The following is a 21,454-nucleotide window of genomic DNA, read 5'->3' on the forward strand; positions in this document are numbered from 1 at the left end:
CCTGCCTCAGCCTCCTGAGTAGCTGGGATTACAGGCACGCGCCACCAGGCCCAGCTGATTTTTTGTAGTTTTTTTTAGTAGAGACGGGGTTTCACCATGTTGACCAGGATGGTCTCGATCTCTTGACCTCGTGATCCACCCGCCTCGGCCTCCCAAAGTGCTGGGATTACAGGCGTGAGCCACCGCGCCCGGCCCATACTTAGACTTTTCTTATAGGGTGGGATAGAGGATACATTTGAGGCTGAATTACATTTTCTTTTTCTCGGTATTTTTCCTGCTGTAGGGAAGGGAAGATATCAATTATTTTATGGACTCTGCCTGAATTCCTCATTTGGAATTCCACTGTAGCATATTTAAAAATGAAAATAAAAATTCTGTGAGTAACTGAATCAGTCTTTATTGAAAGAAGAGAAATAATTCAAAGATGTCAAATTCTCACAGCAAGCTTTAGTTATTCTTGATAAACCTTGAAAAATGCAAGGAAGATTTGGTCATATTTCAGGGACTCTGAATTCTTCATACTTGCAAGATTGTACTTCTTCTTTCTGGGTATAAAGAATGTTGTTTGCTGAAAGGCAATGAAAACTAAACAGTGAAGTCATGATGTGTTTGGAAGAGTTGATGCTGATGGCGCACACTGCTAGCTTGGTAGAAATATTAGTTTCCCCCATGCTGGTAAAGATGAAATGACTGTGTGAGGAAAAATGACCACTGAATCTCAAAAATAAAGGGGAAAATGTTAAAACTCAATTATTCTAAATTTCCAAAGAGTATTAAGATGTGAGACCTCAGACTGAATTTTCCTAAAAGAAGGTGAGCATTTACCAAACAACGAAACAAGGGTATGCCTGTCCAGAGAATTAATGACAGATTTGGGTAGGGATTGAGGCAAGGAAGAAGTAAAGTGATGAGAGTGAATGGAGACAGATAGAAACAAGAGGATGTAAGCAGAATGTTTCTCACATTGAAGAAATAAATTCCATATGAAAACCACAAGGATTTGAGAATTGAGTAATGTTTTAGTCAGTTCAGGCTGCTATCCCAGAGTATCATATACTGGGTGGATTAAACAACCAATGTGTACTTATTTCTCACAGTTCTGGAAGATGGAAGTCTGAGGTAACGGTATCAGTATGGTGGAATTCTTGCAGAGGTCCCTCGTCTTGGTTTCAAGATGGCTACCTTCTCCCTGTGTCTTCACAAGGTAAAGAGGGAGGGGGGAGGGAGAGGGAAAATTTCTTTGTGTTTCTTCTAATAATGGAACCAATTCCATTCATATTGGCTCCATTCTCATGACCTAATTACCTCCCAAAGACTCCACCTCCAAATACTATCATGTTGACAACTAGAACATCAACATACTAATTCTGGGGTACTCAAACATTCAGTCCATAGCAAGTAAGTAACAAGATGAGAAATCCTTGCTCCCTTCTCAGACTCTGTGGACTTCCTGAGTTGGTGTGGAGTGTTTGACCTTTCAAAACAGAAATAGGCAACCACAGTGCTAGAAAAAAACCGCAAGGTACTGAGAAGTGGCATCATCTAGACTTGAACCCATTGTTTCTGACTCTGAGTTCAGCAGGCTTTCAATCTCTAGAGATGCTTGGGAGAATCACAGAGCCGTTTGTTGAGAAATGGTTGAATCCAAACAACATTTATACTCACAGTGGTCATTTCCGTTGTTGACACTGGGTGATGGGTACACATGGCTGAGTTTTAGTTGCAGTTTTTGAAGAGCATAATTTTTTCAGTAATAGAACAGGTGTAGTCTTTTGCAACTGAAAACATAGGGATTTCAAAGTTCATGCCTTTGCCATGAATTTAACAATGGGCACCTTGGAGTACTAACTTGTGTATTCTCTTTTTTAGTAGTAATTTGTCCCTTGAGAAGATACAGGTTTCTGTGTCATTTCAAAAGGTCTAGTTGTCTGATCAACACTGAACATGGAGAGTCCAGTGTTCAGAAAAACATTTCACTTTAAAAAATTGAGAATAATTTGAAAATAGCTTGAGAAAGTCCTTTATGTAAAGTGAAGGAGGTACCTTATTAGAAAAGATAACATACACACTTATTTTCTACTATCGTTCACATAGCAGATCTGCAGTATTTTAGCATTGTGTATGTGTCGGGGAGAGGCCAGGATAACAATTCATACTAAGAATATATTTCTAAAATTATTTTCTGATATTGATAATCAGGTAAGACTCAGCATTTGTACTTCGTGCATACACATGTATGTAAAAATGACATGAAATTTTAATTTATGATGTTATTACACTCATGGAAGAGTTTTATAGAAACTCTCTGAAAGTTTTAAAATTACTTCTTGAAATGTGTTCTTTTAGGCTAGATTATAGTAACAATTTCTATATTTGCATTTCAAATGAACCAATTAAATTATTATGCTACAAGTGGATTTTTTAAGTAAAACAATGTAAAAAACATGGCTTATCATTTTCACATGAGCTGTTAGAACTACCCAAACTTATTTTTAACAAATGGCTATTTCCTTTTTTAAATAAATAAAACAGGAAAAACAGAGAATACCAATTACTTTTAATGCTATCATAAAAGCATAAACTTGATCTTGAGCGTAATATTTACAAAAAGAAATTAATCTTTTTTTATTATATATGCATACAATAATGAATTGTTCCTTTCAACAGCCATCCAAAGAATAGTCATGTAAAACCATTCTAGAGAATTTCAAAGAGCGGTCCTGTTTCCATAGTTTGGAAGGGGGCATGACTCTAAGTTAATAAATTATATTCATTTTACATTTTGTCATTGTGGTTACAGGAGACCATAAAGACTCTTAAACTTTTCTTTTCTTACTTTTTCAGAAAAGTTAACTCATTTAAAAAAATTGTCACACTTTTATTCAATCATATCTAGAAAAAACTCATACCAGTTGGTAATAAACTTACACACTGGAGCAATATTCTAATCTCAGATGTCTGTGTCTGGCTTCCCATAGTTTTGGCTGAAAGAAATATCAAAAAAAAAAAAAAACCCCTACACTCTTTATTCAATCAGGTAGTTCTGCCAGTCTCTGTAGTGCCTTTTCAGGTTAATATACATGTAACATGATATCCTCGTTTCCTTTGAAATTTGTTCTGAATGGTTCTGTTTGAGGACACTTTCCCTTGGGGAAATACAAAGTGCATTCTCAATGATAACGTCCTCTAGGCACTTAGAGAGAAATTCAGCTAATCTGCGATGATGCAGTTGAGAAAATTCCTGTCTGACTCTCACCCCATCTCGGGCTCCCTTGCTCATTTCACTGTCTTCCATTAGATGCCAAGGTGGAAAATTCTGGAATTCAGATTAGTCTGGCTGAAGCTACAATTGTATCAACCAAGAGTTGCCTTGAAACTCTGAAGAATAATAGAATGGAAAGATTTAATTGTCAATTTACCACCACAATTCTAGGCAGCTTTTGGGTTCCACAGAATCTGGATGTTGATATTTTGGACTTGTTGGCCTGAATCTTGGTCTCACTGGTCCAGCAGTGTCTGGCTTTCTGTCGTCTAGAGAGATCCTGTTACATGGAAGTTAAGACTAAAATGAAATGTAACAGAACAGTCACAGTTTTTCACCAGGTGATGGTAATGAGCTTCCCTTCCTTTTCCTATTCTGTCTTCGCAATTTTTTTAAATAAAAAGAAGCAATACATTTTTATGATAAATATAGTAAAACAAAAAGCCACACACAGATTTTTTAAATCAATCATACTGTTTCAGTAAGGGAAGAACTTTGCTCTTTAGAGATAAATGCTGAGACATTTCTAGTTAATCTCTGCAATTTCCTCTCAGGATTGTTTAGAAAACAAAGAATAAAAATTAAAAGCAAATGAACTTGTCTAATAAAATAAGGTAGGTGAACAACTAAATTCAATGTGTGATTCTTTAACCAACTGTTCATTTTTTAAAAAAATTATAAAGAACATTATCGAAAAATTTAAATACAGGCTAAGTATTAAATGACAGAGTTGTATCAATGTTAATTTTATTAACTAGAATAACTGAATTATCTTTATGTCGGAAAATGTTTCTGTTGTTTTGAAGTAAAGGCTGAAATATTTAGTAGTGCGGTGTCAAGATAGAAACTGACTCTTAGATAAGTCACAAATGAGAAATGAGAAAAATATGGTAAAGTGCTAATAATTGATGAATATGGATAATTGGTATATAGACATTAATTGTCATTACTCTTACAACTTTCCTATAAATGTACAATTTCTCAAAATAATTGGGGGGGAAACCCAATATAATAAGATCTTATATAGTATATCATTTAAAATATCCTTACTATCAAGAAGGAAAATAGTAAGACATTTTGCTTATATTTCTAAGATAGACTTTCTGTGTTAATCAAGGAGGATTAATTTACTAATCTGTATTAATCCAGTGAGAAAGTAGTCTATTATGTTTACTTATTAGCTTTGTTACTTTCAATTGCATCCCAGGACAGAATAGTTTAGTTAAATAGAGGCAGATTAAGTCACTGAATTTGAATATTTACAAACGGTTGCCTTTTGAGCACTTTCAATTAAACAAAATAGTTTTTGGAGTACAAACTGTTTACTAATAGATAATTTAGGCGTTTTTAGATTTGAATTACATGCTCCTTACAACGTATTTTAAATGTATATCTTCTGATGCTTTTTAATTGCCTAAAGGAAAACTGAGAAATAGGAAACAAAATTCAAGAAACATTGTTCTAAGACCCAATTTCAAGCAATGTGCTTGCTTTTTTTCTTTCAGCTCACATTTTGGATTTGAATGCAATATCCCAAAAATACCTGAGCTCTATATTATAGCTCAAGGAACAGGCATAGCAATTCCAAAGCTCAGTAAGACCATCTTCCTGGTCATAATCACATACAACATGAAATAAATAGTCCATACAATCGATAAGTAGGTTTTAAAAAGTGCTGAAGGGAAAGTAAGCTTCTTGAAACTATGAAAACTTTTGCAATACTCAGAGCAAGTGAAATCACCATGACGTGCAGCTACTGTCTCCAGGCTGCTGGAAGGTGGGGAAGGTGGAGACAGGTCTCCAGTGAAAGGAATGTCATCGTCATTTCCTCTCCTCCCATAGATGGTATTCTCTACGCTCCCAAATCCCTCAACTTCCCTTCCCTTGGCAGCAAAATCTGGATGGTTCACCCAGAGCACTCCAGCTTCCGGGGCCAAATATCATCTTACCTTTGAGGTAGGTTTTCATTGTAGCATCTACCTTGATGATTACATGAGGGGCTGGGAGTGACTTGGAACATCACTCACGGGCTTGCTGCGTGATCACCATGACTTGGCCCCTATGTCATTTCTCCTTCCTTGGTTGTTCATGTTGGTAGAGTTGCACCCTCCTAAGTGATATTAAGAAAATCAATAATTACTTTATAACGTCATATGGTGGCTGTATTAGTCCATTTGCCTTGCTTTAAAGGAATATTTGAGGCTGGATAATTTGCACAGAAAGCAGGTTTAACTGGCTCACAGTTCTACACGTTGTACAAGCATGGCACCAGCATCTGCTTGGCTTCTGGTGAGAGCCTCAGGAAGCTTACCGTCATGGAGGAAGGCAAAGGGAAAAGCAGGTGTACCACATGGCAAGAGAGGGAGCAAGATGCAGGGAGGAGGTCAGAGATTTTTATAAACAACCTCACGTGAGCTCTCACGTGAACTCATTCATTACCCTGAGAGGATGGCATCAAGGCACACATGAGGGATCTTCCTCCATGATCCAAACACCTCTCACCAGTCCCCACCTCCAGCACTGGGGATTACATTTCAACATGAGGCTTCCAGGGCACAAACATCCCAACCATACAGTGATCTCACTCCTCTTGGTTCTGTTTCTGTTGCTGTTAACATTGCCAGGGTTTGTGTTGATTTATCATATCTTAAGGTGATGACTTTTATTTTTTTTTTAACTATACTACCCATTTTGAGAAAATCCATTGCAGATATTATGATCAGGATCATGGGACACCTGAGTGGCAGGACTCCCATGATCTTTCACAGCCCTTTTCCTTGCTATTAATAAGCCATCAGCCTTGAAAGGGCCCAAATATTAAACTGTCTCCTTCAGAATGAGGTAATTTCCCACCTCAGACTATCAAAAATTTAATTCTTGAGGCCCAGTAATTATTTCCTTTATCCCCTCATTTCTCTGAGGAAGCTTATCAAGAATTCTATGAACAAAAAACTCCAGGAAGTCTAATAGTATCATTTATGAAATGAATAACCTTTTCAGAACTCTCATGAAAATCACAGTAAAAATACTGCCAAAACTATTCTTTCGAAAGGACAAAACTCTTAGGTAGATTTAAAACAATGCACTTAAGGTGAATGTTTTTAAGCGATAAAAAAATACTCTTTATCAAGGATGCTGTCTGCAATGAACTAGAAGTTAAACTTCGTTGCTTAGTTTCTTTCTTGTGACTTTAGAAAATAAGTATATTTGTATACCTTCATAAGCTTTTTTCCCTTTTGTCCACTAATTTTTCAGTTGCTGCCATGCTGATAGAGAAGATTCTGAGATACAGAAGCACCATTTTTTCTAAGAAGAATACATTGGCTATCAGAGTCAAAAGTACCTTGGGTAATTAAAATCTTACAAACATCAATCATCATTAAAGTATAATAAAATTAAATATGAAACTTCAGTGGATAATGTGGCCAGTCTGTTTAATCTGTAAGTAACAAATAAAGTCATGACTAGGAATAATTAAGATTTGCATTCATTTTTATTCCTTCTAGAGCAATGAAGCAATCTCTCCCTGTCGTCGACGCAGTGTCTCAGTCTGATCCCAGAAAAAGCACTTTAAAGTGAGTAACAGTGAACACAGTGTAAAAGAAGGCAGAATGTACTCATTTTTGTTCATGTCTTTTTCTCATTGATTCATACGTGTGCATATACGCACTTGAAATCTAATTAGTCTAAATTGAGATGTTTTGTAAAAGTAACACAAAAACTAAATTTTGAAGACTGTACGAAAAAGTATAAAGTCTCATTATTAATTTTTTATTTATTTTCTCTTGAAATGATAAAATTCTGATAACAGTATATTATCAAATATACTGTTAAGTAACAATATATTATCAAAATTATTTTCTGTAATTGTGTTAACATTTTTAAATATGACTATGAGAAAATTTAAAATTACATATGTGGTTTGCATTATTTCTATTGGGCAGCACTGTTCTAAACTTATAACAATTTTAAGTGGATAGCAAATCTTTTGAGTTTTTAGTGTTTGCTTTTTGTGGTTTGTCTTTGCTACTCTCCTTATGGTATGTTTTGATGGGTAGAGAGATTGCTGTGCTTGCAAGGATTAGGAGACTGTTGACGGGCCCAAGAGAGAATCCTAGAAAATCTTTGGAAAAGCTACTGACAGCGTGAATGTGGAGAGCAATGATGTGGAAAGGGTTCAGGATGACTTCCTGGGTTTCTAGCTGGATCAAGGTGGCATTTACTGTGATGGGAAACTGACGGAGGAATTAAGTTCAGAGGTGGAAACAAAGTGTCCAGATTTTGACCTGTTAAGTTTGAAACGTTCAAGGAGATACTACTTTTACTTTATAATGGAAGTAATGGCTGACAGTGTTAATTCTCCATAATCGATAGCGGGAGTCAAGATGGCCGAACAGACACAACTAGGGTGCACAACACCCAGCAAGAGAGACGCAGAAATCCAGAGATCCCCTAGCTCCCACCGATGTATGAGGTGCCTGTCAACAGGTCTGGTCAGACAGTGAGCAAAGCCCAGGTAGGGCAGACCGAGGCTGGGAGGGATACCGCTTCACCCAGATAGTGCATCTGACTGGTGAGTTGGAGGCTTCCCCTCTGGCACTCCGGTCCAGATACATCACTTCTCCCAAAGCCTCAGCAATACACAGAACAGGGGATATTTGCCAGTCAAGCACTGGGAATTACAAGCCCAGAGTTGAATAATAATCCAGGACGGTGTCCTGGATTGGCACACAGATCTAGGCAAACACATAAGCCCATAAGCCGGCTGGGAGAGCCTGTAGACCAAGCTTGGCCCCCTCCCCCTGGCCAGAGAGAGAGGGAGCTAAAAGCGAGGAGACAGATGGTGCCACTGGGCAGGTCCCTCCCCTCCCCTACAAACCCCAGAGGGCTGCAGCACTAACTCTAGTGGGTTACCCAGCCAGTGCTTCAGTTTGAGCTGAACCCTGAATGATCCAGCCCTGTGGAGAAAAGACACAACCCACCATTAAAGAGGTGGGACTGGGCTTCACGTGTTAGCAAAAGACACAGGAAGCCTACATAGCAATGGGACGGTGTTCTTGACCACCCAGCAGCACCTCCAGGTCAGTGGAAGAGGCAGGCCTAACCTCCCAGTGTAAACAAACAGGACACAGGGAGCTTACCTAGTAACCTGAAGGAGTCCTTAGAAACCCAATAGTACCTCCACAGGCAGACAAGCAACCTCATTGAGCAGCTCCCTGAGATCACAGCCAGGTAAATCGACGAAGATGATGGGAAAAAACCAGCACAAAAAAACACTTCTTCTCCTTCAAGGGATCACAGCTCCTCAACAACATGACCCAACATGACCAAGAAAGAGTGCAATGAATTGACAGAAACAGACTTCCAAAGGTGGATAATAATAAACTTTTCTGAGCTAAAGGAACACATTCTAACTCAATGCAAAGAAACCAAAAACCTTGAAAAAAGGTTAGATGAAATGCTAACTAGAATAACCAGCTTAGAGAAGAACATAAATCACTTGATGGTGTGGAAAAATACAGCACGACAACTACGTGAAGCAAACACAAGTTTTAACAGCTGAATCAATCGAGCAGAAAAAAGGATATCAGAGATTGAAGATGAACTCAATGAAATAAGAGAAGGCAAGACAAGAGAAAAAAGAGTGAAAAGAAATGAACAAGCCCTCCAAGAAATATGAGATTATGTGAAAAGACCTAATCTGCGCTTGATAGGTGTATCTGAATATGATGGGGAGAATGAATCCAAGCTGGAAAGCACGCTCCAGGATATTATCCAGGAGAATTTCCCAAGCCTAGCAAGGCAGGCCAACATTCAAATCCAAGAAATACAGAGAACTCCACAAAGATATTACTCAAGAAGAGCAACCTCAAGGCACATAATGGTCAGGTTCACTATGGTTGAAATGAAGGAAAAAATGCTAAGGGCAGCCAGAGAGACAGGTCAGGTCACCCACAGAGGGAAGCCAATCAGACTCACAGCAGATCTCTCAGCAGAAACCCTACAAGCCAGAAGAGAGTGGGGGCCAATATTCAACATCCTTAAAGAAAAGAACTTTCAACCCAGAATCTCATATCTAAGTGCAGGAGAAATAAAATCCTTTATGGACAAGCAATTACTGACAGATTTTGTCACCACCACACTTGCCCTACAACAGCTCCTGAAAGAAACACTAGGCACGCAAAGGAACAAGTATCAGCCACTGCAAAAGCACACCAAATGGCAAAGACCAAAAATACATCAACTAACAGGCAAGAGAACCAGTCAGTAACAAAATGGCAGGATGAAATTCACACATAACAATATTAACATTGAATATAAACAGCGTAAATGCCCCCATCAAAAGACACAGGCTGGCAAACTGGATAAAAAGTCAAGACCCATCAGTGTGCTGTATTGAGGAAACCCATCTCACATTCAAAGACACACACAGACTCAAATTAAAGGGATGGAAGAAAATTTACCAGGCAAATGGAGAACAAAAAAAAGCAGGGTTTACAATCCTAGCCTGTGATAAAATGGGATTTAAACCAACAAAGACCAAAAGAGACAAAGAAGGGCATTACATAATGGTAAAAGGATCAATCCAACAAGAAGAGCTAACTATCCTAATACCATATGCACCCAACAGAGGAGCACCCAGATACATAAATCAAGTTATTAACGACCTAAAACGAGATTTAGACTCCCACGCAATAATAGTGGGAGACTTCAATATTCCACTGTCAATATTAGATCAATGACACAGAACATTAACACATCCAGGACCTGAATGCAGAGCTGGCCAAAACAGACCTAATAGACATATACAGAACACTTAACCCCACATCCACAGAATATACATTTTTCCGAGCACCACGTCACATTTACTCTAAAATTGACCACATAATTGGAAGCAAATCACTTCTCAGCAAATGCAAAAGAAGGGACATCATAACAAACAGTCTCTCAGAAAACAGCACAATCAGATTAGAACTCAGAGTTAAGAAACTCACTCAAATCCACACAACCACTTGGAAACTGAACAACCTGCTTCTGAGAGTCGATTGGATAAACAATGAAATGAAGGCAGAAATAAAGATGTTCTTCAAAACCAATCAGAATAAAGACTTACCAGAATCTCTGGGACACCTTTAAGGCAGTGTCGAGAGGGAAATTTATAGCAATAAATGCCCACATGAGAAATAAGGAAAGATTTAAAAGTGACACCCTGTCATCAAAATTGAACGAGTTAGAGGAGGCAGAATAATAATAAACTCAAAAGCAAGCAGAAGACAAGAAATAACTAAGATCAGAGTTGAACAGAAGGAGATAGAGACAGAAAAAAACCCTTCAAAAACTCAATAAATCCAGTGGCTGATTTTTTGAAAAGATCAACAAAATTGACGGACTGCTCACTGGACTAATAAAAAAGAAAAGAGAGAAGAAGCAAATAGATGCAATAAAAATAGATAAAGGGGATATCACCCCTGATTCCACAGAAATACAAACTGCCAGCAAAGATTACTGCAAATAGCTCTATGCACATAAACCAGGAAGAAATGGATAAATTCCTAGACACTTGTACTCTACCAAGACTATACCAGGAGGAAGTTGAAACCCTGAATAGAGCAATAACAAGGGCTGAAGTTGATAGCCTACCAACCAAAAAGAGTCCAGGTCCAGATGGGTTCACAGCCGAATTCTGTAAGACATACAAAGAGGAGCTGGTTCTGTTCCTTCTGAAACTATATCAAACAATACAAAAAGAGGGAATCCTCCCTAACTCATTCTATCAGAGCAACATCAAATAATACCAAAACCAAGCAGAGACTCAACTAAAAAAGAAAATTTCAGGCCAATATCCATGATGAACATTGACGCAAAAATCTTCAATAAAATACTGGCAAAGCAAATGCAACAGCACATCAAAAAGCTATTCATCACAATCACGTAGGCTTCATCCTGGGGATGCAAGGCTGGTTCAACATACGCAAGTCTATATAAATGTAATCCATCACATAAACAGAACCAAGGACAAAAAAACACCTGATTATCTTAATTGATGTAGAGAAGTCCTTTGACAAAATTCAACAGATTTTCATGCTAAAAGCTGTCAATAAACTAGGTATTGACAGAATGTATCATAAAATAATAAAAGCTATTTATGACAAACCTACAGGCAATATCATACTGAAAGGGCAGAAGCTGAAAGAATTCCCTTTGAAATCAGGCACTAGATAAGGATGCCCTCTCTCACCACTCCTATACAATATAGTATTGGAAATTCTAGCCAGAGCAATCAGGCAAGAAAAAGACATAAAGTGTATTCAATTAGGAAAGCAGGAAGTCAATTGTCTTTATTTGCAGATAACATGATTGTATATTTAGAAGACCCCATCGTCTCAGCCCAATATCTCCTGAAACTAATAAGCAACTTCAGCAGTCTCAGGATACAAAATCAATGTGCAAAAATCACAAGCATTCCTATATACCAATAACAGACAAACAGAGAACCAAATCAAGAGCAAATTCCCATTCACAATTGCTACAAAGAGAATAAAATACCTAGGAATACAACTAACAAAGGATATAAAGGACCTCTTCAAGGAGAATTACAAACCACTGCTCAACGAAGTAAGAGAGCACACAAACAGATGGAGAAACATTCTATGCTCATGGTTAGGAAGAATCAATATCATGAAAATGGCCATACTGCCCAAAGTAATATATAGATTCAACACTATCCCCATGAAGCTACCAATGACCTTCTTCACAGAACTGGAAAAAACCACTTTAAGCTTCATATGGAATCACAAGAGAGCCCGCATAGCCAAGAAAATCCTAAGCAAAAAGAACAAAGCCAGAGGCATCAGGCAACCTGATTTCCAACTATACTACAAAGCTACAGTAATCAAAACAGCATGGTACTGATACCAAAACAGGGATATAGACTAATGGAAAAAAACAGAGGCCTTAGAGGCAATGCCACACATCTACAACCATCTGATCTTTGACAAACCTGACAAAAACAAGCAATGGGGAAAGGATTCCCTCTTTAATAAATGGTGTCAGGAATACTGGCTAACAGTGTGCAGAAAGCAGACACTGGATCGCTTCCTGACACCTTACACTAAAATTAACTCCAGATGGGTTAAAGATCTAAATGTAAGACCTAACACCACAAAAACCCTAGAAGAAAACCTAGGCAAAACCATCCAGGACATAGGCATAGGCAAGGACTTCATGACTAAAACACCAAAAGCAATGGCAACAAAAGCCAAGATAGACAAATGGCATCTAATTAAACTCCAGAGCTTCTATACAGCAAAAGAAACCATCATTAGAGTGAACCAGAAACAAACAGAATGGGAAAGTATTTTTGCAGTCCACCCATCTGACAAAGGGCTAATATCCAGAATCTACAAAGAACTAAAAGAGATTTACAAGAAAAAAAAACCCATCCAAAAGTTGGAGACGGATATAAACAAACACTTTTCAAAAGCAGACATATATGAGGCCAATAAACATATGAAAAAATGCTCATCATCACTGGTCATTAGAGAGATGCAATCAATCAAAACCACATTGAGATACCATCTCATGTCAGTAAGAATGGCGATCATTAAAAAATCTGGAGACAACAGATGCTGGAAAGGATGTGGAGAAATAGGAACACTCTTACACAGTTGGTAGGAGTAGAAATTCATTCAACCATTGCAGAAGACAGTGTGGCGATTTGTCAAGGATCTAGAGATAGAAATCCCATTTGACCCAGCAATCCCATTACTGGGGATATACCCAAAGAACTGTAAATCATTCTACTATAAAGACACATGCACACATATGTTCATTGTGGCCCTGTGTACAATAGAAAAGACCTGGACCCAACTCAAATGCCCATCAATGATAGACTGGACAAAGAAAATGTGGCACATATACCCCATGGAATACTACACAGCCATAAAAAACAATGAGTTTGTGTCCTTTGTAGGGACTTGGATGAATCTAGAAACCATCATTCTCAGCAAACTGATGCAAGAACAGAAAACCAGACACTGCATGTTCTCACTCATAGGCAGGTGTTGAACAAAGAAAACGTGGATTCAGGGAGAGGAGTATCACACACTGGGGGCAGTTGGCGGATGTAGGGAGGGACAGTAAGGGTTGGGGAGGGTGGGGAGGGATAACATGGAGAGAAATGCCGGATATAGTATGCACCTATGCAACAACCCTGCATGACCTGCACATGTACCCCAGAACCTAATGTAAAAAATAAAAATTAAAAATTAAAAAAATTCTCCATAATCACGATTTTCTTGTTACTTAGAGATCAGATAGGCTGACGACATTATCCACTGAAGTTTTATGTTACAAACTGGATAAATCAATCTGGAGTGCTTGTATTCTAAATTCCTCATGAGGAAGAGAATGAGGCTTATCTCTGTTAGCTACTGTAGTGTAAATGACAACGATAAAAATCTCTGTGGCATATACCATAAGTATTTCTTTCCCATGCTCTTGCGGGACAGTTGGAGACCAGCTGCTCTAAGCTGAGCTAGGCTTCTTGGTGTGGATTTGCCTCTGATATGTTCCAACTGATGTTTATTGTAGGGCTCAGGCAGAAGATGTTCAGTTACAGAGGAACTTTTTTGGATAGCAATCATTAGTATCCATGAAAGCACAAAGTGCGCATGAAGAACATGCACAAGGAGAAACTGGCTTTGCACCGTCAGCCTCAGTTGGAAATGTACATAGTTGCTTTTACCCATATCCCACTGTTCAAAGCTAGATAATTGTCAAACATAATGTTGAGGCGCTAAACTTTGCCCACTTGAGTAAATGGAATTAAAAGGGCAAGTGGTAAGGGCTGCAGATGTATATGGTGTAAAGAAGGGAGGGGAAAAAGAATTGCCAACAATGATTCAATTTGCCACAAGGCTTAACACGGAAAGATAAAAATAAGGGCTTTAAAATCCTATGTTTAATAAGGATGATCGGGAGCTATTACACATTTCTAATAGCTATTATAATCTGACAGTGCATTAGGATAGATCTAAATTTGAAGAGGAAGAGTTGTATTGAGAATACATTAATAATCATTAGACAATGCACACTGATGAGCTCACAGAATGATATACTCTCGGAGCCACACTTTTCTTGCCACTGTATCATCAGCTTCACTAACAGGATAAGTGTAGTCAGAGTTTAAGGGTCTACGTGACAGACTGAACACAGTTTTGCAAGCAGGGAACCTTGCTTTGACTTACTATTATGTTACTTATTAGTTTTTCTGATTTTTTTATGTTCTTTAACTTTCCTCATTTGTGTAGTGGAGATGGAAATATCTGATTTACAAGGCTGCTGTGTGTTCTTAAATGGAACAATGTACATTAAGCACCTCGATATTCACAAATATTATTGTCTTTTGTTCATCCCCTGTACCCTATAAATACTCTGTTCCTGTAACACTTTATTATATTTATTGGTTTACATCTTTCTCCTCATCCTTCTCAAACTACAATCCCCTTGAGGATAAATAGATCACATTTTCTATTTTAATACCTGGTGAAATAATTGGCACATAGTAGGCATTTAATACTTTAAGACACACTGAATGAATATTTTACTTTTCTGTTACAGAAGCTAGAAAACAAAGGAGGGCTATATTTTGTGGCTGCAGAACCTCTCCTGAATGACTGTGTTATGAATTATTTTTCCAGGTAGTAAAATGCCTGGCCGATATTATGAGCTTAGTAAATCTTAGCTTTCTTTCTTTTTAATCTAAAGATTTTTAGAAGGAAGAAGAACAAACAAGCCTAAGGTGCTGCACTATTGACATCACAATATTACAATATCTTTAATTAACAGATGTTAAATAATCTGAGAGTTCCCTTTTGTAAAGATAATTCTGAACAGAAAAATTCAGCAAGTGTTTTACGTTATAATGGCCAGAGAAGTTTTATTGCTTTCTTGAATTCTCAGAAGAGTAACTGAAAAATGACTATACCAGATAGTTACCTAGAAGCTGTTCCAAAATTTTTTTCTATAGTAAATTTATCCTGGAAAATATTTCTTTACTGTTAATCAAAATTGTCATTCTTACCAAACTCCTCTGTTTCTTGGTCATTATATGATACAAGCCTGATGTTCATTATGATGCTATTCATTTATCTTAATGATAAAGATAAATTCTAATAAAAATAAGTGTGGACTTCATAAAAATTAAGCAACTTTCTGTTGCAAATAATACCATCAAGAATGTGAAAAGACAACTCGGAATGGGAGAAAATATTTGCAAACTACATATCTGATAAAAGACTTGTATTTTGAATATATAGAAAGTCAGACAATAATGAAAAAACAAAGTGCAATAAAAATGGGCAAAGAATCTGAATAGATATTTAAGAAGATATAAAAATGGCTAATAAACACGTGTAATGAAAGTCCACATTACTCATTAGAAAAATACAAATTAAAACCACAATATGATACCAGCTTACACTGATTAGCATGGCTATAATCAAAAGACAAAAAATACCAACTGATGACAAGGATATAGAGAAATTGAAATCTTTCTTACATTGCTGGTAGAATGTGAAATATCACAGGAACTTTAGAAAGCCAATTTGGTAGTTCTTTGAAATGTTAAACATAGAGTTGCTATATGACCCAACAATTCCACTCCTAGGTACATACCCAAGAGAAATGAAAATAAATATCCACACAAAAACTTGTAAATGCATATAGCAGCATTAGCCATAATAACTGAAAATTGGAAACAACCCAAATGTCCATAATAAATACAATATGGTATATGTATACAATAGAATATTATTCAGTACTAAAAAAGGAAAAAATTATTGATGCATGTGTTGACGTGCATGAACTTAGAAGACATTATGCTGATGGAAAGAGGCCAGTCACAAAAGATCACTAATATGAATCAATTTGTAAGAAATGGCCAGAATAGGCAAATCTATGGAGACAGAAAGTAGATCAGTGTTTGCCTGGAAGGAGGAAGACAAACATGAGACGTGACTGATAATGGGTATAGGGCATTTTTTGTGTGCAATGACATAGGAAACTATGGTTTCAAGGCCACACTTACCTTGAAGAAAGGCTGGAAATGTAGTCAGTCACTAGCTCAGCATTCACTTTCCAACTAAAACTGTGTGCTCTGGAAGAGACCAAAGGAGTTTTATCTGCAACTGGCCATCCCTTGTAACGTTTTATACTAACTTTTAATCCTGTCAACATCCTCACCAACTCTTGATGCTGGAAGAATATAATGTTTTGCTAATCCTATATATAAAATATGGCATCTCATTGGTGTTTTCTTTGTATTTCCCTGATTCTTATTCAGATGAGAAAGAAATTTACAGTATATATTTTCTCAGAAACTGGGAGAGAAAGAGAACAAGTCAAGGTGATTTTGAAGAATTTCAAGATGAGCAGATGAAGATGTTCACATCAAATAACATGGACTACTCAGCGAAACTGTGGCAGAATATCTGTGTTCTGCAGGCTCAGCAGCAGGATGACATTTTATCTTGTCTACTGCATGGTAGAATGAAAGCTTCTAAGCACAGAAAGACCAGGCAGTAAAATAGCTAGCATGACATACTTGAGTTTGCTGCCTCTGCTGTGTTTTGAAACAGGAAGGTGTTCTCAAAAATGGCAAATTTCATCCTTACCAGTTTTAACTAAGAATCAATTTGTATCATCCACAATTCAACTGAAAAGAAAATCCATCTTAGAAAAGACCTCATCATACTTAATGATCAAGTAGCAATCAGACTTTCAAACAAAGAGCTTTTTGTTGCCACTAGACTAATACTCCCCTGAATCATAGCTACGAACGCCCAAGGAACCCTCCAAATACAAAATACTAACTACAGTATTCTTTGGCATGTAAGACCAAACCAATTTTCCTCTGTGGTGTAACACTCATGCATTAGGAGTGTATTTGGCTGCCTAAATCCTGTGCCATTTGCCAATATCCATAAATAACTGTTCATTATTGAGTCTTTAGATCATTGTATGCAATTCTTCATCATTCTCTTTTTCATTTCCCAATTGGCCATATTGCAAAAATATAACATTTCTTCAAATACCATGGAGATGTCAGGAATTGTTACAACATGCAATTATCAATCTGTTATTTTACTGTTGCAGCATACAACAATTAAAAAATAATGATGATGATTCCCTGAGAAATTTTAATTAGAGTATGTTGGCCAATATCCTGGACTTCTAATTACTATAATATCAATTAGAGTTGAGTATGAATGCTACATATGTCAAAAGAGACAAACGAATTTTTAGAATATATAGCACAATCATGTAGTTTTGAGGTCCTGATGGGATTGGATAAGAAAGTAACTGGGAATTAAAAGTTCCTGAACTTTCTATCTTGGGTTCACTGTGCCTATTTTTCCATTTAATAATCATTGTCTTACTGACAGACATTTAAATTCTGTTAACAATTTTACATCACTTTTAATTTCTTGTCCTGTAATTTCTTCTAAAGGGTAAGACTTTCCTTCCATGTTTTTCTTTTTATTTTGTGTATAATGTGATTTTTGTTTCAGAAATAGTTTTATATTGCCTCTTTTTTAAAAAAGTGCACTTTATTTTTTAGAACAGTTTATAGTTTACAAAAAATTGAGTAAAAACTACAGTGAGTTCTCATTTATTCCCTCCCTCCTGCCAGGTTATCTTGTGAAGTGGCTATGCCATTACGAATTCTCACCAGCAATGAATGAAGATTCCTGTTGCCTCATATTTTCGCAAGCATTTGATTATGTCCATATTTTGAATTTTAGTCAGTTTAATGGGTGCATAGTGGTATCACAATGTTGTTCTAATATACAATGCTTCAATGATATATGATATTAAACATCTTTCATATGCTTATTTGTCATCTGTATATCTTCTTTGGTAAAGTGTCTATTCAGATCTTTTAGCTCATTTTAAAATTAGAATGGGGAGAGGAGCCAATATGGCTGACTAGATATAGCTGGAAAGAGCTTCTCCCACTGGGACACCAGATCATCAAGAAGATCAGCAGACTCTGAGCAGATCTTCAGAAGGTAGACTTTGAGACTGAATGGTGAGAGGACTCAGACCCTTGGCTGAAAGAGAAGGAAGTTGGGATCCCTGCACAGGGTTGTCAAGCACCAGGATTTGTTCCTGGCCCTAAGTGTCTTTTGGGGAAGAGTGAGTTATATAGGTGTGAAATGGCCCACTCTCACCACAGACCTCCAGAATCCTAACTGCAGAAGACCCAGTGGCCCCCATTTGAGCTGGAAGGGAGAGTTGTTTGAAGAGGTAGCAGGGACAAGACTCTGGTCTGCGCAGAACCCAGAGGGTTTGATACAGGGATGCTAGCAGTGGAGCACATCTTCCAAGGCTTGCAACACTCATGTAGGTAGCTTTGGCATTTGCTGAGTGTCAGACCTGAACAGAAAAGGGCTATCTTGCAATTGGGATGGGGCCAGTCTGATCTGAGTGCCCCATTATCTGCTGGCTTTTTCCAGGGTCCCTGCCTGGCTGCAAGTGCTTGCAGCACAGCCTCAGATGCTCAACCAGGGTACTTGACGGTGGCCACTGCCATAGCTCTTTTGCTGGCAGACTTTGTCTAACCATCAGAGCTTTGGCATATGGGCTCCTACCAGTGCACACCTGCCTGCAGCCTCTTCCCACTGGTTTGCCAGTGTTCACTTGCCCACAGCCTCCCCTCAACTGCTTTGCCAGCATGGGTGAGCACATGGATGCCACTGACCCACCAATGTTGGCACACATGCATCATGCATGCACTTGTGAGCACAGACCCCAAGGCCACCACCCCCAATGAAGTGCTTGTGGTACATCTCCCATTAAGCTGGTTGGCAGTGGACCAAGAACACTTTGGCAACTCCATCACAGCAGGCGCTTAACCTCAAGGGGCCACAGAAAAAAAGCCATGGGCCTAGTCCTAGCACCAGAGAGTTAGGGCACACAGCCCAGAAGTGCTGAGCTGAGCTTTGGTCCTCTGAAATCATCCAGAAATAAAGCTAGTTGACTAAATCCACATTACACCATAGTCAATCCCTCCATGACATCAAAGAGTATAAAAGCAAAGAACCCTGTCCAAAGGACAGCAGCTTCAAAGATTTAAAGAACATCAGTCCACACAGATCAGAAAGGAACAGCACAAGAACTTCAGCAATCCTAAAAGCCAAAGTGTCTTCTTACTTCCTAATGACTGCACCAGCTCACCAGCAATGGTTCTTATCCACACTGAAATGGCTGAAATAGAATTCACAATCTAGATAATAATGAAGATCATAGAGATTCAGGAGAAAGTTAAAACCCAATCCAGGAATCTTAGCAATCAAGTGAAATTATACAAGAGCTGAAAGATGAAATAGCCATATTAAGAGATAACCAAACTGATCTGATGGTTCATTACAAGAACTTTATAATACAATCATAAGTATTAACAGCAGAACAGAACAAGCTGAGGAAAGAATCTCAGAGCTCAAAGACTGGTTCTTTCAGTCAACTTAGACAAAAATAAGGAAAAAAAGGAAAAAAAATCTTGGAGAAATACGGGATTATATAAAGGGAATAAACTTACAACTCATTGGCATTCTTGAAAGAGAGAGAGAGCAGGCAACTTGGAAAACATATCTGAGGGTATTGCACATAAAAACTCCTCCAATCGTGATAGAGAAGTCAATATTCAAATTCAGGAAATTCAGAGAACACTTGCAATGGGATGGTCATTTTGTATAGTACCTTGCAAGTGTTCTCTGAATTCCCTGAATTTGAATATTGACCTTACAGCAGCCCTTTCAGCAGAAATCCTACAAGCAAGAATAGATTGGAGCATTTTTAAAGAAGAAAAGAAATTCCAACCAAATATTTCATATCAGCCAAACTGAGCTTCATAAGCAAAAGAGAAACAAAATCCTTTTCAGGCAAGCAAATGCTAACGGAATTCATTACCACCTGACATGCCTTAAGAGACATGCTATGGGGCTGTTAAAGATAGAAATGAAAGACTGTTACAGGACACCACAATGACACACTTAAGTACACAGACTATTGACACTATAAAACACTGACACAATTAAGTCTACATAACCAGCTAACAACATCATGGCAGGATCAAATTTGCACAAATCAATATTAACCTTAAACGTAAATGTGCTAAACACCTCACTTAAAAGGCACAGAATGGAAAGCTGGATAAAGAACCAAGGCCCAACTGTTTGCTGTCTTCAAAGTCACATCTCACATACAATGACACCCATAGGCTCAAAGTGAAAGAGTGGAGGAAGATCTAGTAAGCAAATGGAAAAAAAAGAGAGCAGGGGTTAGTACTCTTATTTCAGACCGAACAGGCTTTAAACCAGCCAAGATCAAAAAGGACAAAGAAGGCCATTACATAATGGTAAAATGTTCAATTCAACTCGAAGGCTTAACTATCATAAATGTATATGTACCCAATACTGGAACACCCAGATTTATAAAAGAAGTTCTTAGAGACCTACAAAGAGACTTAGATAACCATACAATAATAGTGGGAGATTCAACACCCCATTGACAATGTTATACATATTATCAAGGCAGAAAACTAACAAAGATATTTGAGATCTAAAATTGACACTCAACCAAATGGACCTAACATATCTACAGAACAGTCCACCCAACAACAACAGAATATGCATTCTTTTAATATTCACGTGGCACATACTCTAAAATCAACCATGTTTGGCCATAAAACAATTCATAGCAAATTTTAAAAAAATGAAATCATGTCAACCACAGTCTTGGACAATAGCACAGTAAAAATATAAATTGCTGCCAAGAAGAACTCTCAAAACCATATGATTTCATGGAAATCAACCAACAATCTGCTTTTGAATGACATTTGGGTAAACAATGAAATTAAGGCAGAAATCAACACATTCTTAGAAATTAATGAAAACAAAGATACAACAAACCAGAATCTCTGGGACACAGCTAAAGCAGTGTTAAGATGAAAACTTACAGTGCTAAAAAAACACATGAAAAGGTTAGAAAGCTCCCAAATTAACAACCTAACACCAAACTTAGAGGACCTAGAAAAACAAGATAAAACAAACCCCCAAGCTAGCGGAAGAAAAGAAATAACCAAAATTAGAGTTGAAGTGAATGAAATAAAGATGTAAAACAGTACCA

At 37.6% G+C, this 21,454-nt stretch overlaps 1 protein-coding gene across 4 annotated transcripts in view; it reads left to right on the forward strand.

Moving 5' to 3' along the window:
- NEBL (nebulette) overlaps nucleotides 1–18,160 on the forward strand; it is a 690,461-nt gene extending 672,301 nt beyond the window's left edge. For 3 of the 4 annotated variants that reach the window (XR_004258429.1, XR_004258430.1, XR_004258431.1), the window contains 3 exons: nucleotides 1,098–1,204; nucleotides 6,769–6,837; nucleotides 17,958–18,160. The gene's annotated coding sequence lies outside the window, so the exon portion shown is untranslated. Of the gene's footprint in view, nucleotides 1–1,097; nucleotides 1,205–6,535; nucleotides 6,647–6,768; nucleotides 6,838–17,957 lie in introns of all 4 variants that reach the window. The other variant, XR_004258432.1, reaches the window with a different exon arrangement.
- Nucleotides 18,161–21,454: the final 3,294 nt, after the last annotated feature.

Source organism: Sapajus apella, unplaced genomic scaffold (genome assembly GCF_009761245.1).
Source record: "Sapajus apella isolate SASKATOON/1434 unplaced genomic scaffold, GSC_monkey_1.0 scaffold53, whole genome shotgun sequence".
NCBI lineage: Eukaryota > Metazoa > Chordata > Mammalia > Primates > Cebidae > Sapajus > Sapajus apella.